Below are 18,403 nucleotides of genomic sequence, written 5' to 3'. Positions count from 1 at the left end.
ATTTAAAGGGAGAATTGTTGCCAATATTGTGAACAGGTTGTGTATTGTGTATGTCAATGTTATGATGTTGCAGGGCTTCAACAGCGTTTCGTTTCTTTTTTCTGGGCGGCTCTGGAGGGGGGTATAAACCACTGTTGTAGACCGTAAAAATGTAGTCACATACTGGTTGACTTAACTGCACATTTCTCACGTCTTAAGGTGATAAAAATGTTCATATTAAAGCTATTATTCTTCGTGAATTTAGAAACACAGCAGCCTGGCTCACCTGATGCATCGTTGCACAGCATTGTGGCAATCGGCAGGCCCAAGTCCTGTGACCTGCCGCAAACAACGGCATTCTTCCCCCTCGTCTGGATATCTGAAACAAATGAAGATTCAATTCATTAATGATGACATCATGCCTTTTCTTTTTTATTTTTTTTTTCTTGTGCAGAGAACGGAAGACTTGCATTTGAATTGAATCGAATTGAAAGAGGAGAAATGGGAGGAGAAATTTAAAAGGTACGCAAAACGCGTCCTCGCAAAGCGTTCGGGGTTGAAAGAAACGAAATATGTGAGCTCCAAGCCTGTTGACCACTTGTCTCACTCCACTGAAGGAGTTCTAGAAAACACTGCAGCCTAAGGCTTATTGTGCTTAGCACTCCTATTCTGTGAATGATTGAGTAGCCGAACGGCCGCGTTCTTGTACAAATACAGCATGCTACACCGTGAGCTGAACCCGGGCTATTGTATGAGATGATATGTGTCTTAATGATAGCGAAATGAGTCCGAAGTCCAACACCGAAAGTTACCTAGCAATTCTGCTTTAATTTGTCGAGGGAAAACCCAGGCAGAAAACCCAGTCAGGTTACTTGTCCCAACCAGGATTTGAACCTGGTCCGCTCGTTTCATGGCCAAACGTGCTAACCATTACTCCCCATGCCTTACTGTTCTGATAAAGCGCTTTTCCACATACAACTAAAAAAGTTTCGGCTAAAAATAGCTAAGAAACTTCATTCCTTTCTTATTCTTCGATGCGTTTCAATTTGTTTTCGTAATTTTAAACCAGAGTTTTAGGCAAGAAATTCAACGTACAGCAATTAAGACATTGGTAACTAATAACATTTATACGCACATAAAAATCAGGCTCATTTTCATATTGGAATATGTTTTCTTTTTATATCATGTGAAGGCTTCCATGGGTCATTTTGTTTGTATCTGCGAAACGTAAATTTAGATACTTGTGTTATAAAATATGACTATGAATACAGAGAAGTACTCGTACAAGTTGATGTGGGTTGCAAAGAGAAATGCAGTTGAGCTAATAGAAAGAAAATAGGAAGCAGAAAAGTAAAGAAAAGACGAAATGAAGAAAATTACAGAAGGGAAATAAATAAAGAAATGCAAAATAAAAAAAGAAACAACAAAGTGGGGAAGAAAGGACAAAAATAAAACGAAAGAATGGAAATGAAGAAAAAGATAAACTCAAGTAAGCAGAAACAAGAAGTAAATATTTATTTTTGTGTAATGACAGTGATCTGAACTTGCCGTTATTCTCCCAGCCTCTATGAGCGTGGCTCAAAGATGTCGCTAGTGCCGAGAAGCTTAGACCACTCAGTTACTCATAGTCTACCCAGAGTGCACCACAGGCAGTGGATCTACATTACACTCGTAATGTAGATGGTTATATAATTGTTAGAATGTCACGGGGAACGCGAGTACACGCAGAAAACCCCGTGCTGCCTAGACCACAGACTTTCCCAACACAAGTTAAAAATTCAAGGCAGACAGACCGGGATTTGAATCTGGGCCCCTTTGCTTATAAGCCCAGCACACTAGCACTGAACCAGCGTGACGGCTAATAAAGAAAGTTAACAAAAATACAAAAAGGAAGAAAATTAAGAGAGACAAAGAGAAATTTTTTAACGCGACACAAACAGGTAAATAAAATTAAGAAAGAAATAAAGCAAAGATAGGACGAGCGGGAAATACTGAAGACGAAGGAAAAAATGAAGGAAAAGGAAATAAATAAAATACATAAATAACGAATATACATAAAAGGAAAAGAGAGAACTAAACGACAAAAAAGGAACAAAAATATTATAGGCTAATGGAAAGGAAAGAAGTCAAGAATAACTCCTACTAAAGGAATACTGAGATAACCTCGGGCGAAAAATACAATTAATATAACATTTACAAAATCACAAAATCTTACATTTATAATTTGAAAAATAAAATTTCTACTAAGAATGTAACAGAAAAATAAAATAAATAAATAATTTTAAAGGAAATAAATAATGGTCTAATTAAAAGCAATAAGAAGAAAAAAACAGAAATCAAAGAGGGAAACGAAGAAAGAAAAATGTTTCAATAAAAGGAAGAAAATAAAAATACGGGCATAAAAGAATGATTAAGGAAGATAAAGAACGAAAATTATAATCAAATTTCAAGGTAAAAAAATAAAATAAAACGGAAAAAGGTAAACTAAATTCAAATAGAGATCAACAACTCATAACACTTTCCCTCTATGAAAACTGACTCAAAATTATTTTACCATATCGTTCGAGGATTTCACGAACAGCCGCTGCAGTACTGGGCACTATAGTATTCTGGTTGAGTACTAGTCTGCCCACATTTACGACGTTTCGGCCCTCTACATCCTTCTCAGGAGATACAGCGTTGTAAATAGCCTGAGTATTTAAATGTTTCGACTCTGGGATCTGGAACATGATACAAAAAATCAGCCACTTCAAACACCGTGTTCTCAGTTTGAGGGAAGGATTTGATATAACTTCATTAACAGTTTTCTTTTGAGAGAATAAATAATCATTTATTACGAAATTATGAAGGAATACAATATAACATAGAAATGCAATAATTCCAACATTAAATAAAGATAATTAAAATAAAAAAATAAAAAACCCAGAGAGATGGTGTGATCTATGAGTGTTTAGTTTTAAAACAGCATACGCATAGCTTCAGCTATGAACACAGGAGTACATTTATTTGCAAAATACAGTGTTGCCACTTTCAGCAATTAAAAATTCTTCGGACGAAATTTTGTCACCAACTTTTTCGTCTCCATTTTCATCCAAGATTTGCATGATGTACAGTAGTTCGTGTGCGCAAATACTGGAACACCCTTTATGAATTTACATGCAGTAAAATGTCGGTTTGCCCCTTCCTGAATCTTTCACCAGCCATAGTTTTACAATCGGGCATGAAAAAAGTTAATAATATCTATGAAACTAAAAATGCAATCAGAAAGCGAACATAATCTGAACACAGCCAACTAGATCACTAAGATAGTCACAGATAGGTACTCGTATTACATTAAACCACAGCGTCACATCCGTTTTCAGATACCTACGAAGAGAAAAAATATTTTCTGCAATAGTATTCATAAATAAATTGTTTAATTACACTACGTACATTTTCCCCAGGAATAATATTAACAGAATCGATTTAACGAATGCAGCATATTCCCATTTTGATTAAATTGAGTAGGTACCTCCACGACGACAGCGTCCACAGAATAGTCCTCGTTCAATTTCCGAATGTCCGCCAGAAGTTCGACATCTCGGATATCTTTTGGACGGTCTAATATTTCAGCATCAATACCTGTAATAATTAAAAATAACAATTTTATTAAGTACTCTTAGTATATTGCAAAAATATATTGAGATTTGGATAGATTAATTAGTTTAGGAAATTGTATATTTATTATTTAGAACTACATTTGTATATAGATCTTTTGTTAAATTATTAAGTTTTGTACTTTTGTGAACAATATCAATAAAGCTATCTATCTATCTATCTAGTATATTGCAAAAATATATTACAGATTTTCAGGACTTTTCGTATCTGCCCAAATCCGAATGTCAAAGGACGAAGGTGACGATCATTCCATACCAAAGACCCATACTTCTGCAATTATTGTAATTATTTATCATTTTCTTCTACTAACATTATTATTATTATTATTATTATTATTATCATCATCATTATTATTATTATCATCATCATCACTATTATTATTATTATTATTATTATTATTATTATTATTATTATTATTATTATTATTATTATTATTTTCCGGATCATCACCCAGTTTCAAAATCAAAATATGTACAAAAAGCTAGAAATAAAATTAATTAACGTCTATGTTTGGGTGTGCAAAATAAATAGAGTTCTGTCAAATTAGATACGACACTTTAATACGAGCATATTATACTAATAACTCAAAAATGAACAAGTAAAACAATGACAAAATAAAGTGTCCCTATCATAGTTCAAAGTATACTAAGATGCTTTACAGTACTGCCAACTGAAGTGTAAGGAAAGCAGCCAAACAGTAGTTCAAAAGTCGCTAGATTTCTTGTTATTATAAATACAGAAAGTTTTATTTTTGTCGCTAGAGGATGCTGGTGGTTATAAGTACAAGCAACGCATGTGTCACCTAATATAACATACTCTCACAAATAGAGATGCTCACATAATTTTATTTCTTAAAAAGTTGTTCCGTTTCAACTAAAATGCAATATGAAATTTAGCAGAGAGCACTCATTTGTTTCCTTTAACTGGACAGCGATCACGTTTCCGATTATGCTAGAATTCAGCATTATCCCTAAGAAATTATCTACATGCTAGATTAATATAAGCGTATGATGTTGCCTCTGATTAAGGTTCTGGTTGATATGTACAGTATGTACATCTTTCAGGCAGTAGGCCTACATCTCACTTGCAATATGTGTCAGAGGAAGAACTATTGTTTGAATGCATTTGAAGTCTGATTAATGTAATATGAATATGTAGCCAATCGGTGATGTATGCAATGGAGGGGGAAAGAAACTGGCCACCTTAACCCATCACCTCTTGGCCTAGTTGCCTCATAAGTGGTGCCTTGTAGGTATCATTTTTGAGGTTCAGGTCTGTCTTCGGACAGCTGACTAAACAACAATGACAGATGTCTAAATTGTACACCAATATGCCTGGGTTAAATTCCAAATCTCTCTGCAGTGCATATGAAGAGAAGGCATATGTCACTTTTGATAGTGATTCGTCCGTCGGATGGAGACGTTAAGCCTGGCGGCCCCCTTGGTGCTATTGACAGGAGTAGGCTACGTGCCGGTACCGGGTTTCCCCTTCTCTCTTCCTCACTTTCATCATCATCCTCACCCATTCCCTATACTACACTTTTACACGAACACTTACACATATACTCACCAGTACAAGACATAATTCTTCACGGACACACATCATGCATAACGTGGTGTGCAACTTGAAAATGGGTCACAGTCCTGCCATCTATCCGCAGTATGCGGAACCCGAATCACATAAAGTGAAGTGGGTACGCATTAGACACGCACACATAATGACAGATGCAGCATAATTGTGTCTAAGTTGGCAACGCTGCTCCAATTTTCATATTCATAGCCACAATGTAAAGGGGAAAAAATATAACGATTTCAAAACAAAAGCTCTACATACAAATTACATTTACAATATCGGCAACAATAGCTAATTAAGAAATTGTACTTCAAGCAGAATGAAAATTAAATATTACCGTTGTTTAGAGCTAAGCGTCCTCTGAGGGTCTCATTCGAGTGTGTCCACTTATACGGGTTCCAATGCAGGTAGGCCCTAAACCATTTCGCATCTTTAATTTGAACGTGAAGAGATGAAGACAAAGCCGAAATAAATCCCGGAACAAGACGTTTAGAAATTGCCTATCCTTTTCCTTTAATTCAATCTAGGAAAATCCTGGAAAGAAGCTTATCCCGGAAATTTACCTCAATCGGGACATGAACACGGGCCCGAAGTGAGAGGTAGGAGAGAAGAGCAATGAGTGAGAATGCGAGTAAGAAAAAGCTAACACCACATTACCTCCGTACTGATTGGATAATCGTTTAGCTCTGCTGAGGCATGTGGACGTGAGATCAAGAGCCGGCTGGTAGGCTTGGCCCTCCGTGGGCAATCGTCCCGGATAAGAATAAAAATAGAATAAATTAAAGAATGAATGAAAGAAAAATGAAAATGTAAAACAACTTACATAAAAGTGAGGAAGGTAGAGGAAGGAAAAGGGATAAAAAAGAAGAGAGCAGAGGAGGGGTAAGAGAGAAAAAGAAGACGAAAAAGAAAAGAATAAAATACTGAAAATAAAATGATCGTCAGGTTTATAGCCTTACTATGCTGCATAACTTTACGTTCAATTATAACTGGATGCGATTACCTGTGCATAGCAAAGGAAATACAAGGAGAATAAGGGGAAGAAAAGAAGAACAATGGTAATGCAATGAAATTAAGGAGAACAAGAAGAATACAAGGACAACAATGGGAACATAAGGAGACCAAGGGTAAGACGAGAAGAACTATGAGAATACAAGAAGAATAAGGGAAATATTACAACTAAGTGAATACAAAGAGTACCATAAAAGGGGCATATAAGGAGAACAAGTGAAATACAAGGAAAACAAGGGGAATACTAGAGGAACAAGGGGAATACAAGGAAACAAAGGTACGAGGAGAATACAAGGAAAACAGGCGCATAACAAGTGGAATATATGGAAAACAATGAGAATAAGGGGAATACAAGGAGAACAAGGTAAGTACAAGGAAGACATGGGTAATACAAGGATAACAATGGGGTTGCAGTTTTATGTGACGGTCAATTTCCAAATCATCCCTCCATATTTAGTGAGGAGAAAGACATAGTTCTACGACAAAAATGAAACGGAGATTTGAAAAGTAGAATAATGATGATATAAATGAAACAACAAGAAATAATATATGGTTACTCCTATGGAATGCCAATATTTAGATAGGTTTATGGATATTAATGCTCCTGAAAACATGTTGAACGACTTTATATGTAAATTTTCAATGTTTAACGTAGCACATTTTATTCTGTAACGTCTGTAACCAAGCTCTCATACTCATTACTGGTGGAATCAAAACAACGCCAATAGATTCTATGAGATTCCTGTCTAATATTAACAGCAACAAAATGACAATAGAAGAAAAAGCACTGATTCAATATGAAAAACATCAGATTACCAAGAAACATTTGGCATTCATACAGTCCTCTCTGTAGATTGAAAACTCAAAAAAGTTTCATATCCATTGTTCAAGAATTAAAACAGAAAATCAATATCCCGAATTTAAAAGAAAACTTACAAATTAAACCAAATCCTTTAACTCTATTAAATATAAAATATAATCTAAATTTATGAGAAGAAATCCTGAAATCAGAAGTGAACACTGAAATACTGAAACAATTGTCTTTAGAGACAATTAATATTAGATACCCTCCACAAAACTGGTTTCATTTATATACCGACGGATCCTTGATCTCCAGAGAACAAGGTGCCGGTGCAGGTGTTACGTGCTCTCTCTCCTCACTTTATACTGGGTGTTCATTTCAAAGTGTGTCATGACGTCACTGTCGTTGAGTTACCGATTTGAAGCGAGTTTCACCTTATATGTCAGAGAAGTTGCCTATTATTCAAGGCGTTCAATCTGAACTTGAGAACGTGTACGATATAACTTGAACATCGTAGCAACAGATTGCGGTCTGTACGGTCTGTATGCTACCATAACCTCTTCCGAACTATGTTTTGCGCGGCCAAGTCGTACGCAGGGTATTTGTTATCATCGCTTGCGTACGGCAACATTCCACAACACAAATCAAATGTTCCGTGTCCATGTTGACCGTCGAAGTTAATGTCAACAAATACGTAAGTAATCGTCTTAACCATCTCCCCATATCCCGACAGTACGTGTTTCCAAACAGTTCCCATTCCTGCCACTACCGGCGTTATCGTACGTATCGGTACGTACTCTTCAGAATGATCGCCGTACTTGCTAGGCAACTTCTCTGGCTCATAGGTAATACGCCTCTGCGGAAGTGTAGGAAGATTGAATTCTCTAGGCTCATCGGCTAGTTACATGACGGCATACAGCGAGCCATGACACACTTTGAACTGAACACCCAGTAGATCTCTTGGGTATGGAACAACAAGTTTTGATGGTGAAATCATTGCAATAAGTGAAAGTCTCAGGAATGTTATATGCCACATCAATAAATTTAAGAATGCAGTTATATTGTCAAACTACAAAGCAGCTATTCTATAAATATCTCTAAACACACACCTTCATCTCAAACAGCAGAAATAACTACAATGCTCTCTCAATTAATATCACTCAATAAAAGAATTGTATTCCAATAGATACCATCCCATTGTGAAATCTGGGAAACGAGAATGTGGATGCTTTAGCAAAGAAGGGCAGCACTGCTACTTACAGACCTGTTACTAAATCTACGTATTACTCTGTGAAAAGATTTATTAAATCTACATACTTAGACTTCAACAAACAAAATTTGATAACACAATCTCAAGGGAAAAAATGGAACTCTCTACATCAAAATCCACAGTTAATTCCCGATTTACCACGCATATCGTCTGTAGCTGCATTTAGATTGGCAACAGGCCATGATTGTTTGGCCAAACACCTGCATAGAGTTGGAATATATCAGTCCCCTAACTGCCCATTGTGCAACTCAAACCAAGAAATGGCTGTGCTCAAAATCTGTGCTTCAGTGGCTGGTCATGATAATATCTTTGAAAAATATTGTAGTGCAAGAGATCAAATGAATTTGTCAAACGCCTGGCATTAGAAAACAACAACAACATTCTGTAACGTCTTATTACCTACATTACTAGCAGCTTCCAACACTCCTTGGATGTACATATCCTTCTTAGCTTCTCCGACGTACAAAATCCTCATTTTCGGAGTTCTGTTGCCACCAGAAACCCAGTCGAGTACCTCCTTGTTGAGTTCAGAAAGAATGGATTTTGCTAGATTCTGTCCATCTATTACAGTTGCTTCCATTCTGCAAAGAATGTCTACATGTTACTGTATTATAATACTTGGTATTGCTGTCTACTGTAATATAGGAGAGTTCTGTGGACGTACCTGGTCACAGATGTGTGTATATCTTTCTTACACATAAATAAACTGAAACGGTTAACAAATCTCACTATACAACGCTTGTGAAGTCTGCAAATCATGACGGAATCGATAAAAATTCAGATAACGCGATCGTCATTTGATTTGAAAACTCTATACAAAAATTAGGCAACACAACAAATATTAAATTCTCTTGTAACAAAATATTTATCTGAAAGCTATCGATTTTACTGCAATAATTATTATAAAATAAATAAACAATTGAATAACAAATGTGGAGAAGGAAATGTTGTGGAATGGAAATACCTACTGATGTAACATTTTTTACACTTCACTATGCAGATGATCAGGTGATGCTAGCTCAGGATTTGGAAGATATAAATGGAGTATATGATAAAAAAAATTGTACGAAGAATATTGTAAATGGGGCCTGAAACTAAACTGGGATAAAGCAAAATATTAAATAGGAGGTGATATTCAAGATTTAAATTTGGATGGAAAGTAAAAAATAAGACCATGTACTGAATTTACTTATTTAGGAGCTAAATTCAGTAACACAGGAACTTGTGATAATATAATAAATACAAGAATAAATAATACTAGAACAATTATAGAATATTAAATTCCAAAAATATCAGAATGAAAAATAAAATTAGGACATAGGATGCAATTGTTAAAGTAAGGTGACCATATTCCCAGAGTCGAAGCTGGAACCAAATGTGAAACTACCGCAGGAACCCCTTCTCGGTAATTATGCTGGCCAAGTACAATATTATTCTACACACGGCAATAACTGTTTCTTGGTTCCTCTATACTTGGGCACTTACAGGGGCATCAACCTATGAGCCATGAAAGCGTGAATAATCTTGTGATATTAAAACTGATTTAACAGTGTCATATTATATTATTAAATGCAAGACTGTCATACCCAACATGCTACGAATTGTACAAGTAACACATTTTTTTAATCGAGTTTACTTGATGAAATGCGATAAATATTGTTATGTGAGATACGTAGAGACTTTATTACGTCCATTTATACATGATGTGTAGTTTTAACATATTTTGATAATTGTCAACAATAACTGTAATTATGCTCTACATAGTGCAATCCAACAATGTTCACTAATAATTGTACACTATATTATTGAAGTTAATGAAAAAGTTAATTAAAGAAAGTAAATAATTATTAGTAGACCCCTACATTCAAAAGCATTGTATAACTGACAACACACACATAATAATATAAATAATAAATTTATATATATTTTTGGCGCCAGTCTGGAATGTTCTGGTTGCGACTGGAGTGTGCGCGCGCATCTAGCGTGAAGGAAGGCGCGGGGAAACGGAAACTCAGGCTTCGGTAGGAGCTGTAGCACGGTACGGAGCGAGGGAAGAAGGCTACGGTGACGGCGCGGAGCGGAGAGAGCAAGGGAAACATTTAGAAGCGGAATTCTCTCGGTCTAGAAAAACACTCGAATCGAAGGTTCCAGAAATGTGGTGTAGTAATAAAAGCGCGAGTTGCCGAAAAGTCAGTCTTGAGTCTTCGTAAGTCAGTCAGTCTTGTCTTGGACAGCAGCGAGCGATGCAACAAGGGGGACCTGAGTTCGACGCGCAGTGGACCGCAGCTGGGAAACCTGAGTTCGACGTGCAGTGGGCCGCAGCTGGGGGACCTGAGTTCGACGTGCAGTGGACCGCAGCTGGGGGATCTGAGTTCGACAGTTCGACGTGCAGTGGTCTGCAGCTGGGCGGACTTGAGTTCGACGCACAGTGGACCGCAGCTGGGATACTTGTGTTCGACGTGCAGTGAATATGAATGAGTGAGTCCTTAACTATGAGCTAGAACTAGCTAAGGCAAGCGAACTGTGAACTGAGAACTGGCAGTTTTGTTCTGCACATAGCGCATTGTGAACATTAATTGAAATTAGAAGTATATTGTTGTTCTTCTCAATAATACACGTCGTGCATTGTCATTGTGTCGTGTGGAGTGCAATAACGACTATTGTGCTGCTGTGTTGAGTGGAATACCCATTGCTGTCAGGTGAATTATTAAAAATAAAGTCACATTGTTGTCGGGTGTGTGGTGGTTAAATTATAGGAGCGACGCTGTTATTCCCGGCGTGACTCCTCCTCTTTGCTTACGTCTTAGGAAGTGAAGGCTCTATAAAGTCTAGGTAGGTAGTGTCGTTCGCCATTTTTGTTCTTTTGTTGCCGAGCTACCAGACGAGGAATCTATTTGCCACACCGTTAAACATTATCATGTCGTAGCTCCTATGATAATAAATCAAACGCACTATAATTCAGCATATAATTGAGCGGCAAATAACGTCTCCGTGTGCTTTCTGCGAACGCCAACGAAAGAGCCAAAATGGCGGGCGATTATATTATTTATCGAGCCTTAAGAAATGAATAACGTCTTCCTCAGCGAATCACAAGACGCACACGTTTAAATGTAGCCGACCTGCAACGCGTTTGACTGCCGGAAATTAGAGCGACAGGACTATAGAAATAAAAGTCACAATATATAGTGTTAGAATACGGACATAGGCATAGACAGCCATAGTAATACAATCCTCAGTGACTATGCAAGCTACTATGTTATTATTGCAATTAACAAAGGGGCTCAAGCGCACAACACGAAATAGTACCTAGGTTTACGTCTTTACACGAATTTTTTTCTTAACCTAGCAGTAACGTCCTAATTCTATCATTACTTCTGTTCGCTAGTGTTGAAAGTTAAACAATTACATTTACAATCTCAGATCATTCATTGGTCATTTCACTTGACTTGGGAAAGCGGAACATCCAAGCATCTCGGCCGAAAATGGCAAGGATAAAGGGACATGACTCTAAAAACCGGAACTGTTCCGGCCAAATCGGAACTTCTGGTCACCTTAGTTAAAAGTAGGCCTACCATGGTCTGCGGGTGTGAAGTTTGGAAAATCAGTGGAAAAAATAAAAACAAATTATTATGAACAGAAATGAACTTTCTCCGAAGGACAACTATGAAGTAAAAATTGGAGAGAGCCAGAGAACAAGAAATTAAGACGTCAAGTACACAAAAAGACTGCAGTATTGGAAGAAATTGAAGAAGAACAGCTAAGCTGGTATGGGTATGTTTAGACAATGAATAGAGAAAGACTACCTAAAAGGATGTTAAAATGGAATCCACCAGGTAGAAGAAGGAGAGGACGTCCGCGAGATAGGCCTACTTGGATACAAGGAATCATGAGTGTCATGTCAAAGAGAGATTTTTAGAGATGGAGATTGGATGGACAGGAGATGGCAACTAGGAACCGGAAGGCGACACTGGTCTGCTGTAGAAACTGGATAATATATTATATTATATATATATATATATATATATATATATATATATATATATATATATATAAAGAGCGAGAGAGGAAGTGTTACAAGTATGAAATACCATTTTGTATTTTTTTTTTTTTTCGTTTTGGAATCTACATGTTTTGAATAGTGAACGTAAAGTATCGTCCTGTCTATTGCTGAATGTCTCTGTGAATGGTTCACCAGACTTAAAAATTCGTAAGATGTTATAAAATGTGTGAAAAAATAATTATCTCAAAATTAACATATTTTCTTCATAAAAATGGAAGTACAAATATGGAATACTATTAACAAGTTACAAGATCGACGAAATTACAAAGTAAAAATGGCCTCTACTAAGAAAAGCACAGAACAAGCATTCAACATCTTCATTAGAAGGTGTTTTCCAAATCGTTATACTGAATCCAGATGAATCGTCTGTCACGTCTTTTCTCGAACTTGTTTCATGCCTTTTCATTCCACTGTTTTTTTAAGTTTGTTGAAAGTGAGGTTTTTCCTCCTCCTAAAGGTGTCAATACTAGTAACGAAACAGAAAACCAATATATAAAGATGGAATACTAATAATACTAGTATTTCATATTTTTGTGACACTGATGTTGTAAGTCATAATCTCAAAATATTATCATAATTTAAAAACGAAATCAATTAAACATACATTGCTATAAACGTGATTATTTCTCTTTAAGAATATATATATATATATATATATATATATATATATATATCATTAATATTTCTAACATTGAGGAATAACAATGTACATTGAAGAAAATAATTTATCGCCAAAATCGTCACTTTCCTCGAAAACGAAATAATAATAAACGTTTCAACAGTTCAGCTTCTAACTGAAAACTTCATTGCATGAAGTCAGAAAAGATAAGACTTTTTAAGATTCTTAGTTCACATAATTATTCTCATCACTAATCGTCTCACTCTTCTCGTATGCTAATGATGTCATAAGAAAGAAATTATACTCAAATTTGGGGGGGGGGGGAAGGAAGTCACTTACCACTCTAAACACTTGTGAAACAGTGTCCAATTATCAAACAACTTTTTTATCTAATTTATATACTATTGAGGACGATTTAAATTTGCTGTTTAGTTCCCAGGTGTGATGTTAGAGTGTGTGTGAAGAGGAAGTCCTGACGGGTACAATTCCACGTCCTATAAATAGAGACAAATTAACCGCTTCCCACAGGACCGCCATCTTGGCATGTGAACCATCTGTTCCATTATTGTCGTTAACGCTTCTGTAATGAACCCTTTAACACAATTCGTTCAATTTACAGGAAACCGTACAGACGTAACGTAGATGGAGTTCTCACACATTGCTGCAGATACTCAGAAACTGGACAAGGTACAACTGCGTCTGAATTACATGCACGGTGTGTTCCTTACATGTACATAATATCTGGAATTGTCTCTTTTTATACCTTATGCGGATGTTATGTGCACATCCAAATATACAGATAGGTCTATTTATTGTACACAAGTACGTATTATACAAAAAGCTATTAGAATTCTAACCGGCGAAGTTAGACATTCGTTCGAATATCAGGCCTTGAAGCGGTTGCGCCTGACTAGACAGAACCACAGATATAGAGGACAGAATACGAAGCGCAATTCAACATACAGGAACTCTGATGACATTTTGTAACTACACAAATGGAGTAACAATTGAAGAAAATTTACTTTTCCTAATTAAAAAAAAGGTTTAGCTTGAAATTCTTAGGAAAATATTTGGGGCTAAGAGGGATGAAGTTACAGGAGAATGGAGAAAGTTACACATCACAGAGCTGCACGCATTGTATTCTTCACCTGACATAATTAGGAACATTAAATCGAGACGTTTGAGATGGGCAGGGCATGTAGCACGTATAAGCGAATCCAGAAATGCATATAGAGTGTTAGTTGGGAGGCCGGAGGGAAAAAGACCTTTGAGGAGGCCGAGACGTATATGGAAGAATAATATTAAAATGGATTTGAGGGAAGTGGGATATGATGATAGAGACTGGATTAATCTTGCACAGGATAGGGACCGATGGCGGGCTTATGTGAGGGCAGCAATGAACCCGCGGGTTCCTTAAAAGCCATACGTAAGTAAGTTAGTTTGAAATAGGGTTACAAATTATTGATTGGACACTTTGGTACATTTATCTTCATAACTAATATATAAATCAACTAATGGACACCGGTAACAACAAAGAAAATAAGCGTAATGCATAAATGAAATCTGACGTGTAAACAAATACAAGAATAAAATAAATTACAATTACTTACAAAAGAGAAGAGCAAATATGTACACACTTAGGCCATATTATTGTAACATTTATACTTTAAACTCAAAATACATAGGCTACCTCTGAAAGAGTAGTTGTTAATATAGCCTATGTCTTTTAATTATTCTAAGTGGATGTATTATTATTTCTCTAATAAATCGTTTTTAGGGAGATAAGTTATTAACAAAAATAAAAGCACTCTCAAGTCTAAAGATTGTAGTTTCATGATGCGTACTTCAATCAATGAGGAGAGAGGAAGAAATATCAATTGAAAGGTGTGCGATGATAATAATCGCGTCCTTGCAACGATTCTTGGAACTCTTGGATGGCTCAATATTATCTGTCTTTCATAATACAGAACTGTCCAACCGAGTGAGACTCGGACATTCGTTAAACCGAACATTGGACTACTCCGCGAGACAGAAGAGCTTCGCATACTGTCTACAGCGCCAGGCGTTCAGTAGCAATCTGTCTTTTCTATCTTTCGTAACCGGTTATGCAGGACTCTAATTCTAACATCATTTCGGAACTTCCATACTCCTATGGTGAAGAATCGGTAGAAGGGAGAAAAATTCTCTCCGGCACCGGGACTCGAACCCGGGTTTCCAGCTTTACGTACTGGCGCTTTATCCAGTTCTGATGCTGAATTGAATCCCTCTCATTTTAAGTTCTGCGAACAAAACTTAACTGTACTGACTGGAAGGTCAGCTATATACCAATGCTCTAACCTCGACGTCCTCCAGCCTGTGTTATCTGTGTACGGTATATTAGAAAACACATCATCTTCCCACGCTAGATCCAAGGGAAATGTAAACACGATTTCCTCGGCATTCGCATTCTAGTAACATTAAAATATCCATGTCTACGTTTTCTGCTACCAAGCATTTGAATTTTATTCAGAGAAGAAACGGAAAAGGAGTTTCACATTACTACGTACTACATTTTACAGTACAACTTAGGCCAGAAGACCAAACTAAAGTAATGTGAGGAAAAGAGGACCCTCATCATCAAAAAGTTGAGAAATACTGGACTAATCTATGTAAAAATTAATTCTTTGGTCCCACAGAATTATCTGTAAACAGATACAGTGAAACAGCACCTTTCTGTCCCCCCCTTTTTTTGTCTTATTTCATTATCTTTTCCCCTCCTTTTCCTACGAAAATTTCGCCTAAAATCATAACCCTGTCTATTATGGTACGTTTAAATCAACATCGGTTTGTGTTCAAAACAAAGCGATTCAACTTCGACAATAAGGCAGAGAGCGCCGAGTAGGTACGGCAACTTCTCCTACTTGACAACAATGCATGTAGACTACATTCAGGCGATCCTGTACAAAAACTTATTTTTGGGTAAGTTTCATATCGTCCTCATAAGTCGTTGAAGAGTACAGGAGGCAGGGAGATAGAATTCCTGCAAATATTTTTTTATCTGAGCACTAGACAAGGTGATGCGACAAGCACCAGGCTCCAATCGTCTTCTTCCTCCAAAAAGAACCTGGAATTGAGTTTTTTAAATGACTGAGTCCATCTTGGAACCGCGTTTATTATGACGAAATGGAAAGTCTAGTTTTCACATAGGACTTACGCCAGTTTTTCAGTCTGTAATATGTCAGTATTTATGAGTGATTGCTATAAATTATTAATTGGGTTATTTTCGTAATTTATTTCAATATTAAATTTTTGAAAAAAAAAACAAATTTAGATAATCCTATTACCAATAAATTGCATCTGCATTCATTTATTATTAGGCCTATTCTTACATTTGCAATATAATCATCATGGAAGCTTAGTTTTAATGCTTTGGGCTTATAAATCAGGTGGCCCGGATTTAAAAATTCCCCTCCAAATTGAATTTATAACTTGTGTTGGGCAAGCCTATGCCCCAATTGACGACGATTGCTGTATCGAAAACTATCAACCGCAGGTCTGAGGTATATGACACTTTTTTCTTCCTTTGAAAGTGTAATGAAGCCTTGGACAGCTAGTGCGTCAATTTAAATTGATCTTATGTGCAGGTGTCGTTTTATGCACTGATGTGCGTCTACGTGTAAAATTCGATAATTTACGTCTATACGTAAACAGTTGACTATGTGACATGTGCAGACAAATGTTATCTATGTAAGCAAATGTATTTAATTAGAATTAGAGTCTGGCTGGGCGGAAGAGAAGGCCTACTGGCCTTAGCTCTGCCAGATTAAATAAATAAATTATTATTATTAATTATTATCTATTTTTTAGGTTGGTGAACTTGAGTCTTCTCAATGCAAGTATGAAATAAACAACACATGAAAATGTTTATTTCAAATGAAAATATGTCTAGAAAAGTAAAACCAGCTGTCAAAGTATTAATAGTTGATGAAGAGTGATAATGTACAGGATAACGTAAGCCTTTTCACTGTATTTGTAAACTAATTAGTAATTACTATTTCTCAGAAACCAGACATCTCAATTGCAGATGCAACACATTTATGGTTCAACCTAAAAATTCCCAGCAAAAATATACAACTAAATAAGAAATGCTTTAATTTCTTTGTCTATGCAAAAATATATTTCTTTTTGAATACATAATTATACAGAGCGTTCATTTCAAAACTTTCCCGTCTAAATAACTATATAATTTGAATTCAATTCAATTAAACAAACAATACATTAATTTAGATATTGAGGGAGAAGTTTAAAACCAGTCTTAATTGCATACTAGTTTTAATCCCCTTACCCCCAGTCACCCACACTTTGAAATTTCAAGTGGCACCTCTATCTTGTGATACTTAAATTTGAAAGAGTATTCAATTATTTATACACCTCATTAATTTATTTTCGAATTTTTTGTTTTCTATCGTCGTCTGGCAATCTTGATTGTTGTTATTGTTGATTAGAGCTGAAGAGAATAAAGTTACAAAAACTATTGAGCATTTCATATAATAGTTGTGTTTATGTATTAAATTATTTTAAAATGGTGTGTACCATTCAAGAGAGAACAGAAATCATCCTTATTCATTAAATTTAGGAAATTACATAAAATAAACCAGGCGACGATAAAAAAAAACAAAAGATGCGAAAACGAAGGAGATGTATAAACAATTGCATAATCTTTCAAATTTAAGTATCACAAGATAGGGGTGCTATTTGAAATTTCAAAGTGGGATGACTGGGAATGAGGGGATGAAACCTAATATGCAGTTAAGACTGGTTTTAAACTTCCCCCTCCATATCTAAATTGACGTGTTCTTTGTTTAATTAAATTCAATTTAAAATTTATAGTTATTTAGACTAGGAACTAAAATTAGTTGCTCTTTACAGGAAATTTAAGTGCGACATAAGTATAAGTTTCGAAGATATATTTCTTCAATTCTTTACAATATTTATTTCAGTCTACTGTCCGTGTTTAATGTAAAATTTATCAAAAATATGGTGTATTTGTTATCTACACAATTCACAGCTCTTCTGCCATTTCAGCATGGTCTGATCAATATAGAGCAGATGACTTCGTCCCTGCGTGGGAAGGAATAAACCCCGTTACCCAATGAACGAATGAAAAAATGCTAAAGTGAAATATTCACGGTACATTTGGCCACTGACGTCACAGAAACTTCATTGATAGACTCTATCCATAGGAAAATGGATTAGTTTGGAAAAGACGAGCGAAACGAAAGTGGGTTGGGCGATGTTGTACGCAGAATGGCTTCCATTTTGTTGAGCGTGACCGCTTTACGCGACACGAAGTGTGGTTGACGGAGATAAGAACTGCTAACATGGTTATGTATCCCCCCAAGTGTGGAATAGACCATTGATTACTCGCTAACAACCCCACAATCTGCCTCTCCT

The 18,403-nt window shown here is 36.1% G+C and overlaps 1 protein-coding gene across 1 annotated transcript in view; it reads right to left on the bottom strand.

Annotated features, from left to right (window-relative positions):
- Positions 1-317: 317 nt before the first annotated feature.
- The window catches only part of LOC138712187 (mitogen-activated protein kinase kinase kinase 7-like), a 166,683-nt gene continuing 148,597 nt past the window's right edge, over positions 318-18,403 (bottom strand). Inside the window, exons 11-14 of the transcript XR_011335657.1 lie at positions 8,691-8,872; positions 3,491-3,600; positions 2,534-2,699; positions 318-358 (exon numbers count right to left, since the gene is read on the bottom strand). The gene's annotated coding sequence lies outside the window, so the exon portion shown is untranslated. The remainder of the gene's footprint in view (positions 359-2,533; positions 2,700-3,490; positions 3,601-8,690; positions 8,873-18,403) is intronic.

This window comes from Periplaneta americana, chromosome 13 (genome assembly GCF_040183065.1).
Source record: "Periplaneta americana isolate PAMFEO1 chromosome 13, P.americana_PAMFEO1_priV1, whole genome shotgun sequence".
In the NCBI taxonomy this organism is placed as follows: Eukaryota; Metazoa; Arthropoda; class Insecta; order Blattodea; family Blattidae; genus Periplaneta; species Periplaneta americana.
Note: the sequence above shows the minus strand (reverse complement) of the source record. Positions and strands in the feature narration are given on the sequence as shown.